The 24,401-nt window shown below is 37.7% G+C and overlaps 1 protein-coding gene across 12 annotated transcripts in view; it reads right to left on the reverse strand.

Moving 5' to 3' along the window:
* NFKB1 (nuclear factor kappa B subunit 1) overlaps window positions 1-24,401 on the reverse strand; it is a 199,013-nt gene that overhangs the window by 93,441 nt on the left and 81,171 nt on the right. For 2 of the 12 annotated variants that reach the window (XM_079154679.1, XM_079154678.1), the window contains exon 1: window positions 21,970-22,109. The exons of the other annotated variants lie outside the window; for them this stretch is intronic. The gene's annotated coding sequence lies outside the window, so the exon portion shown is untranslated. Of the gene's footprint in view, window positions 1-21,969; window positions 22,110-24,401 lie in introns of those variants that run through there. 12 annotated transcript variants of the gene reach the window in all.

Consider the following 24,401-nt stretch of genomic DNA (forward strand, 5'->3'; position numbering starts at 1 on the left):
AAGAAATTATCACTTATGTATGATCTGAAACCTCTTCTGAGCTCCCACGGTGTCCTGAGTTTGGTACAACTGGTCTTTATCCTCTACATAAAAATTATGCATACTTGAGGCAATTTCTTTTTATCACCTTCCAAACTTCAAGGATTTACAGTCTTGGCTTTTATGTATATTATTTTTCAGCACTCAAGAACTCTGTGATGTCCTAGAACTGTCTCCAACTTTTCTATAAGTCACTCCAGTTGAGAAGCTCAGAGGGACTGATCAGAGTTTTGCATAGCACAGTGGAGGATTGCTACGGTCCACCAGGCTGTCTTCTGGTGCATTCCAATGAAGCCATTTCCCTGCCACCTGGAATAGAAACTCTGCAATATCAAAAGTGTAATTAAATATACAAAAATAAGAGTGCTTCTTATCAATGCTATAGATCTTAATTTATTTAACTCCAGCCAAGTATTAATACACTGCAGGCCCTAGCAATCTTGTATTACACCAGGGGCTCTGACAACATGAAAATGATCAGATAAAAAAAGAATTCAGATAAAGATAGTACTTAAAACCATGTATCATTGGGGATTTACTTAATTAAGAGATATCCTTTCATTATTTTAAATATAGGTTATTTTTTTGTTGAAATTTATTTAGATCAAATATTAGCTATGTGACATGAAAAAGGAGTTTCCAAGAGCAAAAACTAATTTCTGAGACAAATTTGTCAATTTTTTCTATGTCTACAAAGCACTGAAGGGCACCTGGAACTGCAGCTGAGAATGTGAGCTGTCTACCAACAAGTGCTCTCTCCTATTCCACAGCAGCAGGGTTGGAGTGGGGACTGTATCAGCTCAGCTGGAACTGCCCCACACTTCCCTGGAGATAGATATGGCCATCTGACAAAACGATCACCAGTGGAAAGTCATAACTGCTGTGGGTTCAAGGTCATTGAGGTGCTCCCTCCATATTTTGCTTCTCTTTCCTAATGGATAAAATCCAGATGTGGCTTCTACCACGCAGGTGACTAAGAACAGCCTAGCAGATGGCCAATAAGTAAGAGGTTCTGAATCTAGGTCCCCAAACCACACTATGAGATAGCGCCTTTGACGACTCCAGCAGCTCATTCTGGTGGTGATGTGAGAAACAAACTTCTGTGTTCTTTAAACTAATGTACTGTCAGGTCTCTGTTAAAACAGTTTAGCTCTCATCCATGAACTCTTTATCTAATACTCTGATAAGCACAAAAGTTTCAAAAGAGGAACCTGATTTCCAATGAAATCCTCTTTTGCTAGAGCACTGAATGACAGATGGAGACAGCCTACTGAGAACTCCCAGGGGTGCAAAGCAGAGTCCGACTCTAACAAAAGAGAAAAGAATAGCTCCCAGTCTATAGAACAGGAAGTCCAGGAAGATTGGCAGGGAAATATTTGCTTTCTACAAGAAACTAGTGAGTGCAAATATTCAAACCGGTGCAATTAAATACATATGTATTAAGATAAACAGTTTAAAAGGGGAAAATTGACTTGATATAGTAAAGAGGAATTAAGTAATTCGAAATTCAAGAGTTCTGCCCCGGCTAGGTAGGTGACCTTGGAAATTAACCAACTCACTGTGGTCTGTTTTCTCATTTGTAAAAATGAGAGATTTGGATAGAATGGAAGTGTGAAAAGGTAGAGCTTGAATATGTACTATTGAGCTTGGAATATGTACTAGTTAATAAATGGCTATCCAAAGAATACATGCTCTAAGTCATAATATTCTTTAGTAAACTTGAATGTTTGTACACATTTTTAAGTGTATAGCTACATTAAAACTTTGTATACACATTTGTTGAGAAGCATATTTCTATATTAAAGAATTGTTATCATAAATTTCAGTTATATGGAGAATACCAGTGAAAAATACTGATTACACTGAAATAGAGTGCTAATATAAGTTACAACAATTTTTCTGAAAATCCTTAACCTTAGAACACCACAGGAGCCCAAACTTTCATTAAAATTTTAGAAACCATTCTTTTCATTTTAGACTTTCCACTAATCTGGGATGCTGTCCTGATTCTTTCCAAACAATCTTGGCCCACAGCCTTGCAAGGTTGTGAAGAAGGTGAGATGGTTGACTTCTTAAACTGATAAAACCCATTCAGTATCTGTATGGCACTGACTTATGTATATACTAAAAGTGTGGATGGTTTCCTGTATTGTTAAGTGTGGACTTAACATAAAGTAGCCTTCACAGTAACTTTAAAAAGTCAACTCAACTTCCTTTAGCAGAACTGACTCAGGTTAAGTACCATGATCACTATTGTAGAAAAAGCTTTAATGAAGAGCTCTAAATTATAGGCATATGGACAAACCACCAAACTAAATAGTCTTCCCACCAATAACAACCTGACACAAGATTTATGCACTACTGTGTACCTAAAAAAGAAAAAAAAAAAAAAATAGTTTTAAAAACCCAACAGCAACCTGAGGGACACCTGGGTGACTGTTAAAAACTGAACTTGTACCACCTTTTAAGATAGCTAAATTCACTGAGCAACTCCTAGGATGATGTCAATGCTAATTCAAATTTTAAAATAAAATGTCAAGAGAAACCAAGAATCATTTGGAAAGGATGAATCATAAAGTAATATTTGCATTAATTGTAAAGGTAGGTTTTACTTCTAAAATGTTGAAATACCAACTACGCCTTTGGAACCGAAGGATTTGAAAAAAACAGGGAAAGCCCCTTCCGTGCCCCTGGTCCCCAGCCCTTCCCCTCACTTTCCTTTTGCTCAGTTCTGTGCTTTTGAGGAAGGACCTTGAAACAGAAAAGGAGATACTGAATTGTCTGAGAAGAAGATGGGTTTAATCTCTGCATCTTTCCCTCCCCCAACGGTGAGGTTTTTAGGAAGATTTTCATACATGAAAAGAGAAACAGAAAATGTAACTAGCTAGCAACAAATGAAATATCCAGTGAACTTTGTTTTTCTACACGAAAAGCAAAAGGTTACAACTAGCCTAGTTCTGAATATGTGAAGGGTTCAATGAAATGCCTGGTGGGTTACTTTCTACACATCTCTGATACCCACCCCCAACACCTCAGGGGCTTCTCTGTGAAGACAGTTAGACTGAGTGGATTAACTTCAAAGCCATGAGGTTGAACCATTAAAGATGGATTTGGGCACTCCTGTTCTTGCAAACAGGAAAACTCCTAGAATCAGAGATATTTAAACACTTTTTGACTATGATCCACTGGAAGAAATATATTCTCTTTATTTTATTAGATTTCATTAAAATTTGTTTTCAAACTCATTAGAGTGATTTCATGACTCACTATGTTTGGCTCACAATTTTCAGTTTGAAAATAGAATTTTAGGTGCCATCCAGAGGATACAGTGGGAATTAGATGAGGGGGTCTCTTTATTCAAGAGTGTATTCGGCCACAACAGACACCATTTAGGTGCAATTTTCATTCGTCATCTTGCAGAGCAATAAGGATGAAATCATAAGAATAAAAGGTGACTTTACACCATTTCTATTAGGTAATAAACAAAAAAAAATTTGCTGAAAAGCCTTTTTTTACACATGATATAAGGTAATGTACACGCGCACTGCATATAATGTAAAACATAAGTGACAGGATCTTTTCGTTTTATAATTTAACTTTCTGGAATTTGTACTAAAGAATTACCTGAGCAAGTATGCAAAAATAAATAAATAAATAAATAAATGTAAGGATATTCACTTCAGCAAAAAACTAGAAACAATCTAAATGTTCTTTGGTAACAAATTAACAGTTACATGACTCTTAATGAATAAGTTAAATATTATGCAACTGTTAAAAACGATAACTCAGATATATACAGTAACATGAAAACTTTCATTTAGTTATATATTCCTATATCTTAATTTTCTAACTCAATTATGTAATTGGAAATACATTCTTAACAGGAAAAAAAAAAAAAGATAAAATTAAACCTGTCCTGAATTTAAAGTTTAACTTTGACATCTTAGTAATGACATACAGTGAATAAAACATAAAGTATGAAGGAGCCCAAAATTTCTAAGTACTTCTGAAACCCTTTTCATAAGAAATATAAAAGAAAAAAAATTTAACTTTAAAATGTCTGTTTATGGGGCTGGGGAGATAGCTCAGTCGGTAGAGTGCTTGCTTTGTAAGCACAAGGCCCTGGGTTCGATCCCCAGCACCCAAAAAAATAAAATAAAATGTCTGTTTATTTACATCATTCTGATACTACATTGTGCTAGTGATGATGAAGGATAAATTAACACTAGACTTGCTTTTTTCGGAAGAGCTTATTTCTAAAAGTTTTTGAAAACAATAATTATTTGTATGCTACCATACTGAAGTATGCATAAACTCATTTTTTTATTTGTTCTACTCCTCTTTGCATTTTTATATTGTTTCATTTGGGTGTAATGTGACCAATTGACATGTAGAATACCTACCTAGTGAATACAAGTACATCGTGCTCAGCACTAGTACAGATAAGGTCCCTGTTGAGGATGGAATATCAATCTAACAGGGATGGCAGACACACAGAAAATATTCAGCTATTCATGCAAAGCAAAAGGAACAGTGAATAATTCCTAGCAAATGTTAGCTGTTTTAGCAAAATAGAATAATAATGTGTTCATAAATTATTAAGAGGATATAGACAGCAAGTTTTAAATATTCTGAGAAGAATCAAGTATTTTATTTCTTTTCCATCTACAATTATGTGTACACTGCTATATTCTTTCTCTAAATTGGCTATATGTCACTGCTAAATAAAATGTTTGCATTTTGTCCCCAGGGGACATTCGGCAATGTCTGAAGTCATTTTGTGCTGTTGTGGGCGGTCCTAGAGGATTTTAGTGTGCAAAGGCTAGAGACACTGCTAAACATCCTCTAGCACAGGACAGCCCCTCAAGTTAAAGGATTTTCCAGCCCCAAATATCAAAAATGCTGAGGAAAAACCCTGATGGATGCCGTGGCACCGGAACTGTACTTCTGTTAACACAGAGCAAGAACTAAACTTTATTGACTACCTCCCACAAGAAAGGAATTGTAGACAGTGCTTCACATGTTTCACTTAATTCTCATATCAATCCTGAGAAATATTGCCCTAACTGAGGTTTACAGAGAATAAATAATTTGTTCAGGTTGACAGAGTAATGCTGGCTAATCTAACTCCTACCACTTTTCTCAGAGGCAGATGGGATTTTCCTCTTGACTTCATTATTTTAATACAGACATTTGCTCCAGGTCTCCCAAGTGTTCTAGTTGGAGCTGGTCTACTTGCAAAGGTAGCTGCTATAGCTAGAAACTTCTAATTAGAAACTCACAGGATCAACCACCTGTGCTTGTGGGGAAGCGGCCTCTGCCTCCCATGGTAAAAGCCAACATCCATTCAAGTTGTTTTTTTTCGGGGAAGGTTCTCCAGAGAAGACCATTAAGGAACTTGTTTAAAGCAGCCCCAAACAATTATGGGCCCTGGAGGGAACTTGCTCATTATACTCTCCCTAGAATGCTAAATGAAGCTTCCAGTTCACCATTTTGAACACATGATACATGAAGAAGCATGATCTCAAAATGTACCTTCATAGAAATGTGTGCCCTTTGACACACATGGACAAGTCTCCCCAATTAGATTCCCTTGCCTCCTTTTTGGGGAAGATACCACTTTGGGAGTCACCCCATGCTCTCCTTACTTGCAGCAAACCTCCTTTCACCATTTGATTTCCTGGTTATGCTTGTTGGCTCTGCACCCACAAAATTGCAAACCCTTAGTTCTACATTGTGTTTGGTTATAGTAGCATAGCCAGAAAAGCAGGATGGGACTCTGGCATGCATGAATTCCAAATGAATTATTCACAGGCAATCAAATGTGAAAGTGAAAACACCAAGTAATGTCAGTTCAAGTGGCATTTTAAATATACATATGAAAACATATAAACATACATACTTGATATATATGTATATAGTTGATATCTATATCAATATATCTTGATCCATTGGTAAATTTCAAAGGGTAGGAGAATAGATTCTCTCTGAAACACGTCTATAGGAAAAATATACTTACTGATGATAGTATGAAAATATATATAAATTTAAAGGTAAAGTGTATTTGAGTGGTGCCAGTAGTGGCAGCCAGGAGGGGAGAGCCAGTGGCTGTTGTGGCACATGTGTGTGCACATGTTCTGCACTGTGTTTAAGATGCATTCGAAATGTTACCTGAATGTTTTCCTTCCTTCATTCATTTACTCATTCATTAAAAAACAGTTATCCCTACTGTGTGTCCATTTCTGAAGACAGGATAGTGCATGATAAGGGTGGCAGAGTTCTTGTACTCACAGAACTTATAGTTGTGGTAGAATGAAAACAATGGCCAGAAATTTCTTACAGTCCACCCAACAGAGGGAAAAAAAATCTATGTCTCCATTACTTGAATCTTGGCAGTCCTGTAACTAGCTCTGACCAAGAGAATGAGGGAAAAGTGTGGGTACTGCACACAGGATTCAAGAAGCCTTGCAGTGATCACATTCTTTCTCTCTTGGAACACTGCTGCTGAGTGAACCAGCCTGGGCTAGCCCACTGGAGGATGAGAGACTATATGGAGCAGCGGCAAGGCTAGATGAGGCTCCCCTGGACTAAGCAGCACCGGCTGAGCAGCTGAAGACTTCAGAGATCAGCCAGGCAAGCCCAGACAGATGATCACACAGCCCACAGACTTAGAAGAAATAATGAATGTTGGTGTTTCAATTTGCTTTGTGGTGATCTTTTTATGCAGCAGAAGTTAACTCCTGTAACAGATCAGTAAGTATGAAGATGAACAGGTTAAAAAAAAAGTGCACCCTAGCAAGTGTTAAGGGAAATGGAGAATATGTGGGGCATGAGTTGGTTATCTTGGTAATACACTTCAGTAATTTCACTCCTTGCCAGAACCTCTTTGCACTGTCTGGTTTTTATTCTTATTGTCTTATTCAATTCCCAACTGAACAGCAGAAACAGCAGAAACAGTATTTTTTACAGTTAGTAAAAAATACTGTGGTGTAAGAACAAAATTAGAACTACTAAAACTTTCAAACTGCAAATATTAATAAGTCATTTTAGCTTTACAACAAATTAATGATGTTTCCAATCCCTTCAGCTCTCTAATCTCTAAAGCCAATTTATCATTCTTGATGCAGTAAAGCTCCATTCTTGACTTCCCAATGTCTGCCAATATGTCATTCTCAAACATCCAGTCAATAACCAATTTCTGCTGATGTTTTTCTTCAAGTTGCTTCTTGATCTTCCTCTCGTCTGCATTTCCACTGGCACACCCTAGGTGAGACTTTTATTGCTGCACCCTGAATGACAGTAGCAGCCTTTTGACTGTTCTCCCTCATCACAGTCTTTCTTCACTCTAAGAATCTTTCCCATTTTTGCTATATTACTTAAAAGAATAAGTCCAAGGCTCTCAATTGCTCAGCATATTATCATATTATATCAAATGATATTATAGTATAAGCATATTATAAGCAGCACTTATTACCATGTTCCAACCCAAACCCATTACTACAGGTAGACTGGCCATTCAAAAATGTCTTGCTCATTTCCATCTCTTGTGTTCATTTAGTGTGTCCTACATCCTGAAATGCCATCTTTCCTGTGGCGGGCGAAACCCGGGGCCCAGGGTTACGCCATGTGCATCTAAAGATGGCGACTGGCAGAGAGCAAACGGCGTCCTGATTATGCCTGGATAAAGGCAGAAAGCGTTTACAATTGGCTGTATGATAATCAGTTCAGCCGCCTAGCGCGTGGACAGATATACTTTACATGTATGCTTGAGTGAGTGATCGCTTGACCTTTAACAGGATTGGATGGACATATCTGGTTACAATTGCTTATGCATGAGACTGCTTATATATTGAGGGTGTGTTATCTGAATGAGAGGGAAGCAGCTTCATGAACTTCAGAAGAGTACGTGTCTTTTGTCCCGCTGGTCGGGCCGAAAGAGCAAGAGGCGGCGGTGAGCTGCTTGAAGCAACCCAGGCTAAGAAGTGGCGGTTTTCCATACTTTCCTATCTAAGTATTATCCATTCTTCAAAGCTCTACTTAAATCCAACCTCTGCCATAAGACCTTGTACTTTTCCTTGTAATTTATAGCCGTTTAATCCATATTAGTTCTATAACACTTATAGTCCTAGAGATTTTACATTTTACTGCACACTGTTCTACTGAAACTTAACTTTTCCTATATATTTATAATCTGCTCAAGTGAGCATAAGTGCCTAAAAAATATAAATGGGGGTTTTGTTTTTCTGTACTTCCCAACTGGTAGACACTAAGTATTTTTGATTAATATTGTATTAATTGGGGCTGGGGATATAGCTCAGTTGGTAGAGTGCTTGCTTTGCATGCACAAGGCCCTGGGTTCAATCCCCAGCACCACCAAAATAAATAAATAAATTGTATTAATTGTAAGAAGCATTGCAATATCAAATTTGTAAAAATATAGACTCCTGGTTTTGATCATGACAGATTAACAGTTATCTGAACCTGTACCTTTGCCACATTCAACTGTAAAACTACACAAAATACTTAATGCAAGACGTTAAGACACTGAACAACAGATTTCATAGTGCTATATATTACAGGCTATCGGCTCCAGGTCCATCCTTATTTTTTGAACCATGGTCACTTTCTGAACCATGACACAAGGAGTAGAGCCCAAATACAGTAGCAATTTCACAAGGCAGGGTATCAGAGAGAAAAGATTTATAACAGAAATGAGTCTCAGAAATCTGCATAGAGGTTACCACTGGTCATTGGTCAAATACTAAGCTATACTAGTGTAAGACAAGACCCTGAAAAGCCCACTAAAAAGCAGATGCTGGGGATATAAGAGTTGAATGGTGATTCAAGAGGTCAAATGGTGCTCACAGACAATGAAGTTGCAAATATCCCAGAGTGGAAAGACTCTGTTGAACACTCTGAGGATTCAGTTGTGACCTCTCAAAAACCATGCAATGAGAGTTAGGAACACACCCTAAAATAAGAGCTACTCTAAATCTATCTTATAAAATCAGTTGATTCACCAGTAAAGGTATCACATATTACTAATACAAACTCAAAACTGTATAATGGAAGACAAAACACAAGCTTTCCACAATGTAATACATAAATGCACAATAAAAAATTATGAAGCCTGCAAAGAAACAGAAACATATGACCCAGAGGAACAAATACAACACAAATAGTGAAATTAGCAATGAATGATTTAAAAATAGTTAACAACAATATATTCAACAGTGTAAAGGAAAAGATGGACATAATGAGTGAACAGGTACAGATCAGCAATGAAAAGCAAACTTTTTTAAAATAACCAAATGGAAATTCTAGAACTGAAATGAAATCTCAGCAAATAGATTTTTTGAGAACTTTCATAACACAGAAGAAAGGATTAATAAACTAGATCAATAAAAACTATCCAACTTGAGGTATGGAGAAAAGACAGAAAGAAAAGGCTGCTTGAGTGGTCTGTGGTACAATATCAAGTAGTTTACATATTTGCAATTCAGAATCCAAGAAAGAAAGAAATAAAGAAAGAAAGGAAGGAAGAAAGGATGGATGGATGGATAGGACAAATATTTGAACAAATAATAATGGAGAATTTTCCAAAGCTGATTAAAAAAAAAAAAAAAAAAACTCTCAAAAATTCCCATGTTTGATAAAGACAAATAAAACTATGCTTAGGCATATTACACTCAAACTGTTAAAAACTAATGCTAAAGAAAAAAAATCTCCAAAGCAGCAAGAGACAAGAAAGGGCAGTGTATGGCCAGGCACAGTGACATATGCCTGTAATTCTAACTACTTGGGGGCATAGGATTGGCATTAGGTGTCTGGTGAGAGATGAATCCCCCAAAAGAAAGAACACTGTACTTCACAGGGTGGAAAGTGGAGGAGCAAGAGGGAATGCACTCCCTCCTCAAGGTCTTTTATAATTCCTTTCCTGAGGGGAGGAGCCCTCAATACCTCTTAAAAGCTCTACCTCTCAATACCATCACATTGGCCATTAAATTTCAACATGTGAATTTGGGAGTGGATACATTTTTAAATTAAAAAATCAGTAAGGATATAAGATTTAGGAACAACACCCTGAATCAAATGAACCTAAGTGCATGTATAGAACACTACAATCAGTGACTGCAGAATACACACGCCCTTCAAGAGCACATGGAACATTCCCAAAGAGAGACCACACACTGGGCTATAAAACAAGTCTATATAAATTTCAGATAAAGCATGCAAAGTACGGGCTATGGTTTGGCTAAGGGCCTTCTAAAGGTTCATATGTTAAATATAAATAAAGGCTTTGTCCCCAGGGTGGTAACATTGGGAGGTGGTGAACTTTTAGGAGGTGGGGCCTACTGGAACATCCTTAATGTCACTTGAAGGAGACTGTGGATCCTGGTTCATTCTTTCTTCCCTTTTGCATCTTGGTTGATGGGTAAGTGGTTTTCACTGCCATGTGCTCCCACCCTGACTACTTCCTTGTTAGAGGCCCAAAATAATAAGCCACTTGACTGGGAACTGGAACCTCCAAAATCATGAACCAAAAAAACCTTTGCTTCTTATAAGTAAATCACCTCAAGTATTTCATTATACTGACATTTGACTAATATAGTATGTTACCTAAACATAATGAAATAAAACCAGAAACTAATTTAAACAGGAAGATATCAATAAAGTCCTCAACATATGTAATTAAGTCAAAGGGGGGAAAGTGCTTCTTAGAATCAATTAAATGTAATAAATATAACCTCATTCACCCTGTCTGAAAGAAACACCTAAATTCCTGCCATATCATGTTCACTATAACCAAGGGGGACAGGGATTTTCTGAGTGAAGTGATTAGAATGCATTCCAGAGCGTTCCATGAGAAACAAATCTTCGCCTATGGTTGTGTTCTTAATCACAGCTAACATTCACAGGATCAAAAAGATGTTTTGGACACTTTTTAATTACTGTGTCACTTATATCAAATGGAAGATTCCATTCTAAATAAAATTCATTTTATTAATATTATAGTAGGACAAAACCTGCTGAGAATAATTCGTGTAGCTGTAGAAGTTCTCTGTGGATTATAGCAAATTAGATTAAAACTTACGTTATCACTAAAGTCACTCTTGATACAGTCCTGCTTTCCATTTCCTCCAAAAAAACCAATTCAATGCATCTACTTATGATTTGAAGTATTTTATTCAGGTGTAATTAAAAAAAGATTTAATATACTGAACTTTGTTCTGACTTTTTGCTTCTAACTTTTCTAATGTTACAGATGTTTTTCCTTCCCTAAAAAAATAAGTATTACAATTTAATTTTGAAGTCTTGCCTTTAGTACCATTTTGAAGAATTTATATTATCAAATTAAGGTAGAAGTAGACCTCATGGATTATGAGTTAGAGACTAGTATTCTTTTGTTCAAATATAGAGAAACAAATCCTTTTCTCTTGACTCTGAATATGACTTATTTTGGATTTTCACTTTGTTAATCCTCAAAAATCTATAAAAATATACCCTTTGTTTTTTAGCAGTGCTAGAGATAAAACCTAGGGCTTCACACAAGATAGACAAGTGCTCTACCACAGAGCCACACCCCCAGCCCCTTGTCCTTTATGTTTTAAAAGAAAATGATTCATCATGTGAACCAGCAGTGTTTGGTTCTATGGTAATGGCTACCATCAGCCTGGAGGGAGAAAGGGCTCCCTTGAGGGAACAATCACAACAAGGACCTTCCAATTACACATATAAAAATTTAATGATTTGCAGGGATCAAAATCAGGCCTTACACGGGGAGCTTTCTGTCCTTAGATCCAGTTATGGAGCCCTTTCCACACTGACCACTCATATAGATAAAGCTCTAGGAAGAGATGAACTACACTGTCTTACATTGAGAGAATGAGATGTGCATACTTATTTCTTCCAAGTCTCGGTCAGTGACCCTGACAACTTTGTAATAAACATAATTTTAGTCTTAAATCCATAAATGATAAATTAATGTGAGAATGTGATTTGTTCTATATTTTTACTAATGTCTTAGGCAAAAAATATTTTGTTTGGTGTGGGGTCTTTATCCATAGCAGAGTTCTTGTTTCTGTGAAGCTCATTATTGGCACTTCGGAGTTATGAATTCATTCAGTGAACTCTTGATTGTCTTATGAGTCATGGAAGTAAGGCACACGTAATCCAAGTCATTCATGGAAATTTTCATATGAGCGGAGGGTGGGGTCCTGACTAAGAAGGGGTAGTAGGGGGCTTTTGTGGTATGGCAGTTTCTAATCCTTGACCACCACCTAGGTTAAGTGTCTCACAGTGAGATAAGCCTTTAAAGGTGGACCATTATAATCTGTGCACTTTCTGGTTAGGTGATTCCTCAATTTAAAAAGGATTACTAAAAAAAAAAAAATGTAAAAACAAGAAACATTATATGACCTAAGTTCCCTGATATTCTAGATTTCTGTTCCACTCAGCATTGCGTTCCCAGTACTCAGATCTGTGCCCAGCACATAAAACTATCTTGACATACACTTAAATGAATTACTGCTAAAAAACTAAAATCCTACTTATGTTAATTTTCTTGATTTGCTTGATTTAATCATTCACTCTCTCTCTCTCTCTCTCTCTCACACACACACACACACGCACACACAGATATATAAAAACATAACCTTGTACAACAAAAATATTGTAATTTTTATTTTTCAACTGCACTGTAATAAAGCTGAGGGAAAATAAAGAAGAATATAATAACAAAATTTTTTATCATACAAAGATGGAAACACATAAATACCAAAGTTTCCCTTATCTTTCTTTTTCTTTTTTCTTTTTTTGGGGCTGGAATTGAACCCAGGGCCTTGTGCACACGAGGCAAGCACTCTACCAACTGAGCTATATCCCCAGTCCAAGATACTATCTTTTTAATACTCAACTTTCTGTTTGGTTTATCTGATGGATTTATTCATATATCCAATAATATTATATCTTTTCTCTTGATTTATCAATCTTAGACATTCTTTCTATGACAGATGAGGAGTCAGCTCAGACTACTATCACTACCCCTTTTTCCACCTCCAAATAAAGAGATAATAAATGAGACCTAGAATTGATTTGGAGTCAAATATTAAATTTTATATTCAATTTCAGTCTCAAGTTTGCCATGAGTGTCTTTGGAGAAATATTAGTGAGAGAATAGTTAAGAATAAAATATCTCAATGTCAGGAAGAAATTAGATTGGGACCAAAGATTATAATTATCATCCATAAAATAGACCATTGATCATATATTTATATTGATAATCAAAAATAGACTTTGTTACTATTCAAGTATTTTTCTTAAGTCAATCTATCTCAATATAGTAGGCAAATTTGAAGTCTTCCAATTAATGCTACTACTTCAAAGAAACAAATTGTTTTAGACATAGATGCCCATTTAGTCTAACCCCCTTTTTTTTTTTGTTTGTTTTTTTTGTTTTTTTTACAGAGAAGTTTATTAACTTGAGGCACAGAGCTTAAACAGTAGCATCATTTCCTAGTATTTTGTTCAGTTACTTATTCATTCAGCAAACATGGATATTGAGCAGATAAAAAGTAAATAAGATAAATTCCTGCCCTCAAGATGTTTCCTTTTTTGGTACAAATAACACAGACTGGGACAAGGTAATTCCTGATGGAGAGGTCAGGGAGAGTGAGAAAGGAGGGTTGCAGAGGCGGTGATGCTACCAGACCAGACCTGAGAATTGTGGTCAGAAGGAGGGGTATTCTTGCACAGGGAGGGCACATGCAAAGGCATCCAAAGTGGAAAAACAGAAGGAGGATAAAGACATGACAGCTGATAAGAAGGACTTGGGGATGGTGAGGAGTACGGATGGGACATGAGGTATGCAGGAATCCACTTGTGAGTACAACTGAGTTCACTTCAGAAATTAAAGACAATGACCCGGTCAGACTTGCACTTTAGAAAGCTCACCCTTACACAGAAAAGAAAGATGCATGAGGAAGCAGGAAATGATGTCAGGAGACATGGCAGAAACAGAAGCTAGAAACTCGTGGAGGAAGATATGGACACTGGGTTGAGAAGGTTGACTTGATAGAACTTGACAGACTGAAGGAGACCATGAGTGAGTAAGAAGGAAGGGCTATGAGTTTGCTAGCTTGGGAAACCCACTGCATGGATCACAGTGGGCTACAAACTGCATTCCCTAACGTGCTGGGGTAACAATGTGGGTGATAAATTTAACATTGCATATTAAAATATCTCCTGGTGAAGACACCTGAGTGCCTTAGCAATCAGATCTTTTTCTAGGATTGCCTGGAATGGCTAGACTTCTATAGTTTAACAAATATTTAGTAAATACAGAACAATCACCTAAAAAAAAAAATCACCCATCTGTTTCACAATGGGATTAAACTACCTCTCCAAACAACTTGGACTAACTCCGATTTAATTATTACAGTAGACTTTCTAAAAGAAACAGGATACTTTCCCCACCCATCATAAAAAAGAACCATAATTGCAGGGTAAACAACTGATAATGTAATGTTCTAAAATAATCAGGAAATATTTAAAAGGTTCTGTGTGCTTGTTAAATTTAGTTAAATGTCTTACATGGGAAATTGGGTAAACTCAGGGAGAGAAACCATCAAAACGTGTCAAACGGATGCTACAATACGGTACAAGAGCAAGGAAGTACATTTAATTGTGACCAGATAACATGCTTTTAAATTTAATTTCCCAGGTGTACTGATGTTTACTAAATCACAACAAACTTCTAACATGCTCTTAGAATATAAGGAGAGGGTCCATGGTTTTCAATTTATCTAAAATAAGATATTATGCCATGAATGCCTACAAAACAGTTCTATTGATGGACAGCCTCTCTGATCTCTTCACTATAACCCCTCCTCCTTTAACCATGTGATATGTAAATGATCCTTTTCTCTGGAATTCTGATTTATTTATTTATTTACTTTTTAGTTTTTACTTTCTTGGCACTGGGGTTTGAGCCCAGGGGTTCTTTAACACTGGGCCACATCCACAGCCCTTTTTATTTTTTATTTTGAGACAGGGTCTCATGAAATTGCTTAGGACCTCTCTAAGTTACTGAGGCTGGTTTTGAATCTGCAATTCTCCTGCCTCAGCTTCCCAAGTCACTGGGATTACAGATGTGCACTACAACACTCTCCACCTGATTCATTTTCTAGATTATTTTATCTTCACATTGAAGACTTAATTTTGTTGATGCTCTCCCCTTAATCCTTTATCTATTCTTTTATTATCCTTTGTTTTGACCAAATCTATCAAATCTCTTAGGCTTAATAACACAGACACCTAAGCAGACATAATACTTATATATCTTAATGTGTATTAGCAGCATAATGAATGCATGAATTAAATGAGTAGGGTACAAAACTGGCTATATTTGGTTCATTTTAATCTGTCTTCTCCAAAAGTATTTTTCCAGGTTTTCTGGTTGGTTTAAAATTAGCAATTTGAGTGCATTAAAAAAAAATCTTTCCTACTTCCTAGATTTTGTATTCAGTTTTCAGTTCTGATTTTATGTAAATCAATGATTTTATGTAATCCCTTAAAGTACTTTCCTGATTACCCAATAGAGCACAATTAAATTCGAATTAATTTTATTCTTAACCTTCTTCATGTTTTTTCCTTTCCACTTCAAATTTCTTATATTTCTTCCCATCTTACACATCATCTTGATTTTCATTTTCTAATTTATAAAAGTGCTTGCATTATATGCAGAGCATTACACTACAACTGTAAATTGTAAAGAATTCTTCTTTTCCCTCAATACGATGCCCATACTTCATTTAAAGAAAAAGACAGTGGAACTTAAATCAAGTCTTAAAGACCAAACACCCAATTTTGTAGGGTTAACCTTAAAAAATAAACCTATACTTAAGAATTAGTAGAAGTACTTCAAATATCAATAAAACATGAGTTAGGACATTCGAACTAAGTCATTTTCGCATTCCTAAAATTCTTGTCTTGGAGGGCATATTTTCTAAGATGATTAAGTAATTTATTTTTACTATTTAAATTATTTGCAGGCTTGGGCAGAGAACCAATAAATATATAGACTTATTAGGGAGTCTGTCATCACTTCTAATTTTTCTTCTTTGCATGCTTGATGTATGTTAGAATCAGTAGCAGGGTAATATGAGGGATGAGTATGCTCTGATATTCAAATATGGTTTGTCTAGTTCAAACCACATGATGATACAAAATACAAATAATACTTTTTGAAATGCCTGCTATTTAACCAATAAAATGCATCAGACAATAAAACAATAAATTCTTTTTAATGTTCTAATCTTTCTCTAGAAATGTGTTTAACTTTTTGCAGGTCTTGTTCTTTCTTTAGTTCAAAAAGTAAATTTATCCTAGAAACTCTAGTGAGCCTCATTTATCAAAAACATTCCCATCCAAATAAAGTTCATTAGCTTTTTTAAGTCCACTATGAAATGTATGAATTTTCCATACACTTTTGAATAGCACAGTGAAGATTAGGACAGAGTTACAGATTCGTTTGCTTTGTTTATGCCCAGAAGTGGAACTGATCATGTAATGGAACAGAGCAAAATTTATCATTCTCTGATAGCCATCCCATGGAGAAGCAGAAGCAAGTGCTTGGATTATTCTATTATTCTAAGGAACAAATAGTGCAGGTATTCACCTTCAGAGTACTTTTCAGTAATGAGAGATTAACAATGTACTTGTTATATATGTACACATTTAATTTGCTTGTTGGCAAACAAAAAGATTTAATACACACATATATATAAACACTGAATTTTAAAACTAATTGGAAAAACTTAAATGTGCTTGTGAGGGACACAAAGAGAGGTCAGGGTCAGAGCAAGAATTAGGTGGGCATCAAAGCTGAATGAGTAGTGTTCAATTAAATGGTTCTGTCTTCCTGCAGAGTGTCTTAGGGTTCTCCAGGGACACAACAATGCAAGGATGAGGAGTATTGCCATTTTGCTCTTTTGTAGTCTGAAAGGTATATTTCATTTCTAAATTGTATCCACAAAGAATAAATAGTCAGATGCAGAGTTTCAAGGTCAATTTTTTGAAAATGCTTCAACTGAGAAATAATACACACAAACCTCACTATGAGGAGGTCCGGGTTTTATAGTGTCGCAAAACCATTAAAATATGAACGTGGAAAGTACTGTAAACCCTGCTAATTGCCCGTTTGTTTCTGAGGTTTCCCATCTAGAACTTCTAATGGTCACAGATTTATGGATGGCAAGTGTTTAATTCTGGAGATCATAACACATTTTCTTTGCATTTTTTGGTGGATGAATTTACCTAACTGTTAATAATCCTTAGATTAGAAAGCAGTGTTTACAGCATTGTTTCCTTTTTTGGAGATGCTAGTATTGAAATTACAGTTTCAATGGAGTTTAGAGAAATTCTAACTTTGCCAAAAAGAAACATTTTTCTCTTTTATGTGCACCATTTATCATTTAAATTACTTTATTGCCTTACTTACCAAGTGCCTCTAAAACTTTGAAACTACAAAACAACTTTCAGTTCATAAACTTCTGTTTCAGAATGAAATGCTTCCTTTTGGGAAGATATTGGGTACTTTTTAATAATTTACTTGTCCTACAAATCTTCAAGTGCACTTTAGATAATACAGTGTCTAGGAGGCAATAACTATGTTTTTGGCTTCTTTCTTACCAGAAGGCAAGAAAAAAAATGTATAATTTTTTTCCACATAGAAAAGGATGCCCATTTAAAAAGGCGAAACAAAAACAACTTAAATGAATTAATTCATTCAACATTTACTGTTCACCATGTGCCAACAAGCACAGTGCTAAGTGTCAGATATTTCTTTTCAGTCTAAATTAGATATTCTTTCTTTTTAGCTGGAACTATAGATTTGATTTTTTCAAATAGCTTTTTTCTTTTTTCCTTTTAAAATTAATTTAGGTTCTTTAAAAGATTAAGTCATCAAGGACATCTACATTCTTCTTTAAAGTTCAAATATTTTTGTCACAGTTTCAAGAAATAGCATCTACAGATAGTTTAAAACTGTTGATATTTGTGGACAGCATGAGTCATAATAAAATCTGGTGATAAGGTTTTTGGTCTAATGGTGAAAGAGAAATGAAAAATAACAAGTCAATTTGTAATGAATAATTAAAACATATATATCATTATTTCAATTTCAAAAACAGGTAATGACTTAAAGAAGATGAAACTTGTATTACTGATAAATCTGCATTTGTTACTATACAAGCCATAAGAATTGAATATTGATAGATTTCTTTTTAAATTTTAAAATACATTGGTTATGATTAGTTCTCTAAACTAATATTTTCATCCATAATCTCTACTCTGATAGTTTCTATAATCTTTAACAAATTACACCCTATACTCTTTTTATGTAAAACTATTAGGCTTTAAATTCTTTGTGGCAAAGCAATACAATTTTATTTCACAATTTACTTCCTAAACAATTGGCTGATTTTCAAGGCCAGGTCTACCTAAAAGAGAGGTTATTAATTTGCACCAGGGACACCCTCTAAAACAGCAGAGACCAAAGATGAAGCAATTTCATCATTATGAACATAATATTACTACTTTCTCCTTTTTCTCTCTTTATTTAAAAGTAAGGCATTGTATACTCATTAAAGAAATAGTACAAAGACAAAAGGCTTGGTTATGTTGCCTTAACTATTAACTCTGCGAAATTATGTCATTTCAAATATTACTCTTACACACACAACATGCACACATACATGCACATATTCAAGGACAAAACTCACTTGAGAGACTGTGCCACAAGATCCAAGCATCCTTCCCGAGGCTGAATAAGTGCTTCTAGTTGTTTAAAACCTCACATCTTCTATAAATTCTAAAGATTTACCTGCTCACCTCTGAGAATGCCACAATTAGGTTGAGCACTTATGAGAGATGCAGAGCACAAATCAGAATCAATTCCCAGAAACAGGATAAATTGTTCCAATGTGGTTTACTGGTTACCAAGAAGCATTTGTCAATTAGCCCTGATCAGAAATAAATGTAGATGCAGGAGCAGACATCTTGAAGTGTCCTCCAGTTCTGAAATTGTATTCTTTTCCTCCTCCCTATCTTCTTCTAACATAACAATCCCATGACCTTATGTAATTCATATTATAAAGAGAAAGTCAATAAGCCAACCAAACAACACAAACTTCCCACTAAAAATACAATAAATTAGTGAGAAATTTTGCATGGATTCATTATACATCCATTCCTGCTCCAGGGACTCCTGTTCAGTCTGTAGACTAGAAGAATATAATTTGAGTATTTACTCTGTTGATGAACTATCTGCATTCCAGGTATAATTCCTACTGCAGGCATCTCTATACTCAGAACAGAAGATCTACTAATAAGTTCCGAAAACAAAAAAGAAAATAATATTTTGAATACTTCATCAAAATCCAAATGGCAGAGCTGCAATACATAGCTGGTGGGAGAGCATGTGTGAAGCCCTGGGTTTGATCCCCAACACTGCAAAGCAACAGCAGCTATAAGAAAAAAATCCCTAAGCAACTCAATTTAATTATTTTAATTTATTGTTTAAAAATGTCAACTACTTTTCTTACTTTGCTTAAGTTCAAAACTAATGAAGGTTATGAAGAAACCACTTCCCCCCAGAAGCCAGAAACTTTCACCTCTTCTGAACAGAGGACTATCTCTCTCATAAATTAGGTAAAATATGGGCTTGCTGATTGAATGATAGTCCAAGATCCACGCTGCTGCCAATCCCTTATCTAAACCTCCTACGTACCACAGTGAGCAATCCCTGAAAGTCAAAGCAGTAACTTACTTCATCAGTTATTTGGAAGTCTAAAAGAGTAATAACAGTCTGCAGAAACTTTGGTTTCTCAATTTGGCTTCAATGTGTTTCAAGAAACAATGACAAGAAAAATGTAAGGAACATGATCACTAAATCTGAGTTATGTCTAGTTCAGACTAATTGGGCTTTTAACCAAATGCAACTCAAGTCATCAAAGATGATCTTGGTTCAAGTAAAAAAGGAAGTGCAAAGATCAAAGCAGTATTTACAAAGGGGAACGACTGTTTTTGTATGTATACTCCAGTATTTACTGAGTTTGAAAAACAGGGACATTTACTCAGCTCAAGTGATTGCCAACTGCAGAACACAAGATAAAACTGTAAATTCAAAACAAAGATAATAGGTTGTCAAATTGCCACCAACCTTCAATAGGATTATATTATTTTGCTTAAAGAGTCTTTCAAACAGTTGAGAAGTGGTTTACTTCTCCCAACAAGTAGCATTTTAATTCCAGCATTGATCTACATATGAGTCCTCCTTTGTGTTCAGGTTTGTTCAGTAGTCTGCAACCCAGGAAGACATTTTATCTAAACAAGTGAGGAGAACATTTAGCAGTTCTGGGTATTTGGATATGGATGAACAGTTTCAGGAGATTTCATGTTTCTATTCATTATATATGTTCTCTTCATCTTAGCACTTGAATTAAATGATAAATGTAAAATGCTACAGGAAACAAAGTTCTATATTTCCTATCTTTCCAAGTTCATAAGCTCAAAAAATGCTTTAAGTTATTGACATAATTTTTTTAGTATATCAAACATTAAAAAGATTCATCTCTAGAAGGCACAATGTTAAAATCAGAAAAAACAATTTAAGTTAAAGGCTTTATTTTAATCCAGTTTCCCTTATAAAGTTTTAATAAATATGAATACACAAGAATATTCAGCTGAGGAATTCTGCTAGAAAACTAATTGAGCCATCTTGATCCCAAGTTTTAGTATTTACCAAACATCATCAGTTAGTACAAGAGTTTGTTGATACCACAGCTATTAAATATCTTAGTAATACCACAGCCATTATTCAGTTATGAGTTTTATAACAAAATCTAAGAGTTAAATATGGTTATTTCATAAGTGGCAATGTTAAGCTCTACTTAACAGAGTCCATAAAAATGTCTTAATCTTGATGATTGAATCCTGTATCATTAAGTTCCATTTAAGGTTCAGAATAGACCAATAAACCAGGGCCAACATCTCCATCGATGTCTATTTTAAAAGACCATTAGAAAACCTATGTCGGATAGGCTTTGTTTATATCAATATTTTTCAGAGGTCATGCACAATGCATGGTGCCACTGTCCAAGAGTTTTACATAATCAAGTATCTAACAGTGCTCTCCGTGGGTAATTTCTTTTCTCTCTCAAATGCCAGAAGTGGAAGGATTAGTATTAGGCCCTTCTTGTTTTTTGAAAATCATCATGCAGGTCCTCTAGCAGGTGAATGCTTGATGTCGTGTGTGTGTGTGTGTGTGTGTGTGTGTGTGTGTGTGTGTGTAAGAGGTAGAAAGAAGTGGTGGCTTCTTTTAGAAGTCGGAAAGGAAGGATTAGGATCTCCTGTTCAATTTTTGGGAGTTGGGAAGGGCTTTTCCTAGCCAAGAAGACTGACAAGCACTTCTGCTTTCATTTCATGGAACGCCCTTAGGTGAAATCTGGCTCTGCACTGCACCAACCACCTTCCCCTCTCTCCGCACCGCAGCGCACCTCAGCCTTCTCGCCACCCCCACCTCCCAGCAGGGGCTGGAGGTGGGGATTTAAAAAAAAAAAAAAAAAAGTTTGCAAGAGTTGCCCTCTGACTCTCGTTCCCGCCAGTGGACACCTAAAGAGAAATGACGGCCCGCGAAGGGCCGCGGCCCTTCGGCCGACCAGCGCCTACGAAGTCCGGATGTGCCTTTTCCCCTTGTCGCCAATCCCATGTGTCTCTGAACTACTGTCAACCTTGTCCCATGGTCTAGCCCAGCGGTTAGCGCTGGAATGAGGAAGTCCAAGTGCTGCAGCGGGGGCGCGGAGCGGGTGGGCAGCGGGACTCGGGCCACACGTCCCCAGAGTGGCCCCCACTTGCCCGAGTTTGGCTTACCCTGGTGGCGGGTCCGCGCTCGGCCTCCCTGCGCCTGTGGGCTCCCCCTCCGCCGCTGCACGGGCCAGCGGGTTGGAGAAGGAAGAGCAACGGCCAGCCGGAGCCGGAGCCCGAAGGAGCCCGGGTGCGGAGCGGGTCTGGAGAGCGGGCGCGCGCGATCTCGCCGGGCCGGGTCGGGCCGGGCCACTCAGCGCCGCGCCATGTCCGCAGCGCGGGCGGAGGGAAGCGCGGTGGCCGGGCGGCGGCGGTGCCGCCTTCCTGGCCGCGGGTCTCCGGCCTGGGCTGCGCTGGGCTCTCGGAGCCGGGCCGGCGGCGGCGTACAGGCCGAGGGCGGCCGGCGGCGGGAGGCCGGACGACGGGAACGGCAGGGGGAAGCTGTCAGCGCGTCGCCCGGCCGCTCCGGTGGCGAAACCTCCTCTTCCTGCCCCGGCTCGCTGGTGTACTTCTCTCTCTTTCTCTCTCGCTCACTCTCTCACTTCCTGGCTGGAAATTCCAACTGACGTCGAGAACAAGACAGACAGACAGACACACGCGCGCACGCAGCGGGGGCGGGAGGTGGGGTCGCCGCCGGGGGTGGGGGAAGCCCCGCACTTCTGGGGGCGCTTGGGCCCCCAGCCCGGCCTGGTCGCCAGCTCGCTCCCGCCCACGGGCCGCTCCGGCGCTGGGCGAGGGCGCGCGTTAGGCGGCACTGGCATGCTGGGGTCCGGCGCCGCTCCCGCTTCCTGACCTGGCGCTTCCGAAACTCTCAGGTCATACAGCGGGTAGGGAAGCCCCCAGGAAGCGCCTGCGGGGATGGATGTGTGGGGGAAGCAGGCGATGCGGAGGCGGTGGTGGCGCGCGGCTATTAGAGTAGGGCCTCCCAGAGCCCCTAAGGGCAGGCCCGGGCAGCGGGCGGGGGGAAGAGGGGACTGGCATGGATCCAAGCGTGCAGCATATAAAAATAAATCTCATCTGTATATTCATTTAAGTGTGTCTCAGTTACACTCAGATCTCGTCACAGATTAAACCGGAATGTCGATATCATTACTGACTTGTGACCCGTGAAGTATGTACATCTACTAGGTTTGGGTGATATCTTGGTTATGTCAGTTATTCAGCACTTTCAGTTGCAGGGACCTTGTCAGGCCTTTATAATTGCTGTGGAGAGAATTATAAGCTATGGGAACGATGGTCTAGGTTTACAGCTCAGAAAGAAAACTACATCTGCTGGACGTGAATTTTCTTTTATTCTGGAGAATCCGACTAGTAGTGCTCACAGGACAGGCCTCCCAGTGACGAACCATTCATTGGCGTTTGATCTTTCTTTATTTCATTGGGCACTGGGCACTGTACCTGGCAGATACGTGGGGATGTCATGGGGCTGGGTTAGCTCCCCAAATAAGTTTTAAACGAAGTAGATATCTTAGAGAGCACTGTTTTCACTAATGAGGTCAAGGGTCAATTTCACTTGGAACATTAAGAATAGGTAGTAAACTAGGCGGTGTTGCTATGGTACCCAGATCGCCCACAGCATGTTTGCCCTCCTCCTTTCATGCCTACTTCCCATTACCTCTTCCCCATGAAGTTATAAGAACCTTCTTGGCTGAGGGTTGGTAAAGGAAGAGAGATCCATTTCACTAGGTATTGAGTGAGCCTCTGCGGTGACCTTGGGGCTGCCTAACAATATGCTTCCAAGTTATTTAGCTCCCGAGGACTGTTGAATTCAGAGCGTTCATACAGTTTGAAGGCAATGGCTTTTTAGAAAGTCTGTGTTATTACTTATGAGACATTATTAGAAATTGTGCTGCTATTAAGTTGTAGTAGATGGCTATATAAATTATATAAAATGATTTTTGCTAATGTCCGTGAACCCACCCCCTCTTTTGGACCAGTTGTGAGCATTCTACAAGGGCCCTTCATTCTACAACGGCCGCATTGCCAAAAAATGATAGGATCATGACATATTTGGGGAACACAAATTGAAGAGTGTTAATTAGTGAAGGGGATTAAATTTCAAACTCAAAATGATCTCTAATGAACTTAAAATTGAAGCAGGTTTATTAGTTTCCTACATTTGCAGTAACAAGTACTACAAACTGGATGGTGTAAAAGAGCAAGAATTTATTCTGTCACATTTCTTGAGGCTATAAGTCTGAAATCAAGGTGTTCTCAAGGCCATGCTCTCTCAAAAAACTAGGGAAAAATCCTTTGCCTCTTTCTAGCTCCTCTTGACTGGCAATCCTTGACATTTCCTTGGCTTGACTGAATCATTCCAATCTGTGCCTCCCTTGCTGTGTGACCTTCTTCCTCTTGTCTTTCCCTTGTCTCTGTCTCTTATCCAAATCTCCTTTCTCTTATTAAGAAACTACTGGTGAGATTTAGAGTGCACTCTAATCTACATTATGATTACCTCTTAACTTGATTTCATCTGTAAAGATCTTATTTCCAAATAA

Source organism: Sciurus vulgaris (assembly GCF_902686455.1).
Source record: "Sciurus vulgaris genome assembly, chromosome: 9".
Taxonomy (NCBI): domain Eukaryota; kingdom Metazoa; phylum Chordata; class Mammalia; order Rodentia; family Sciuridae; genus Sciurus; species Sciurus vulgaris.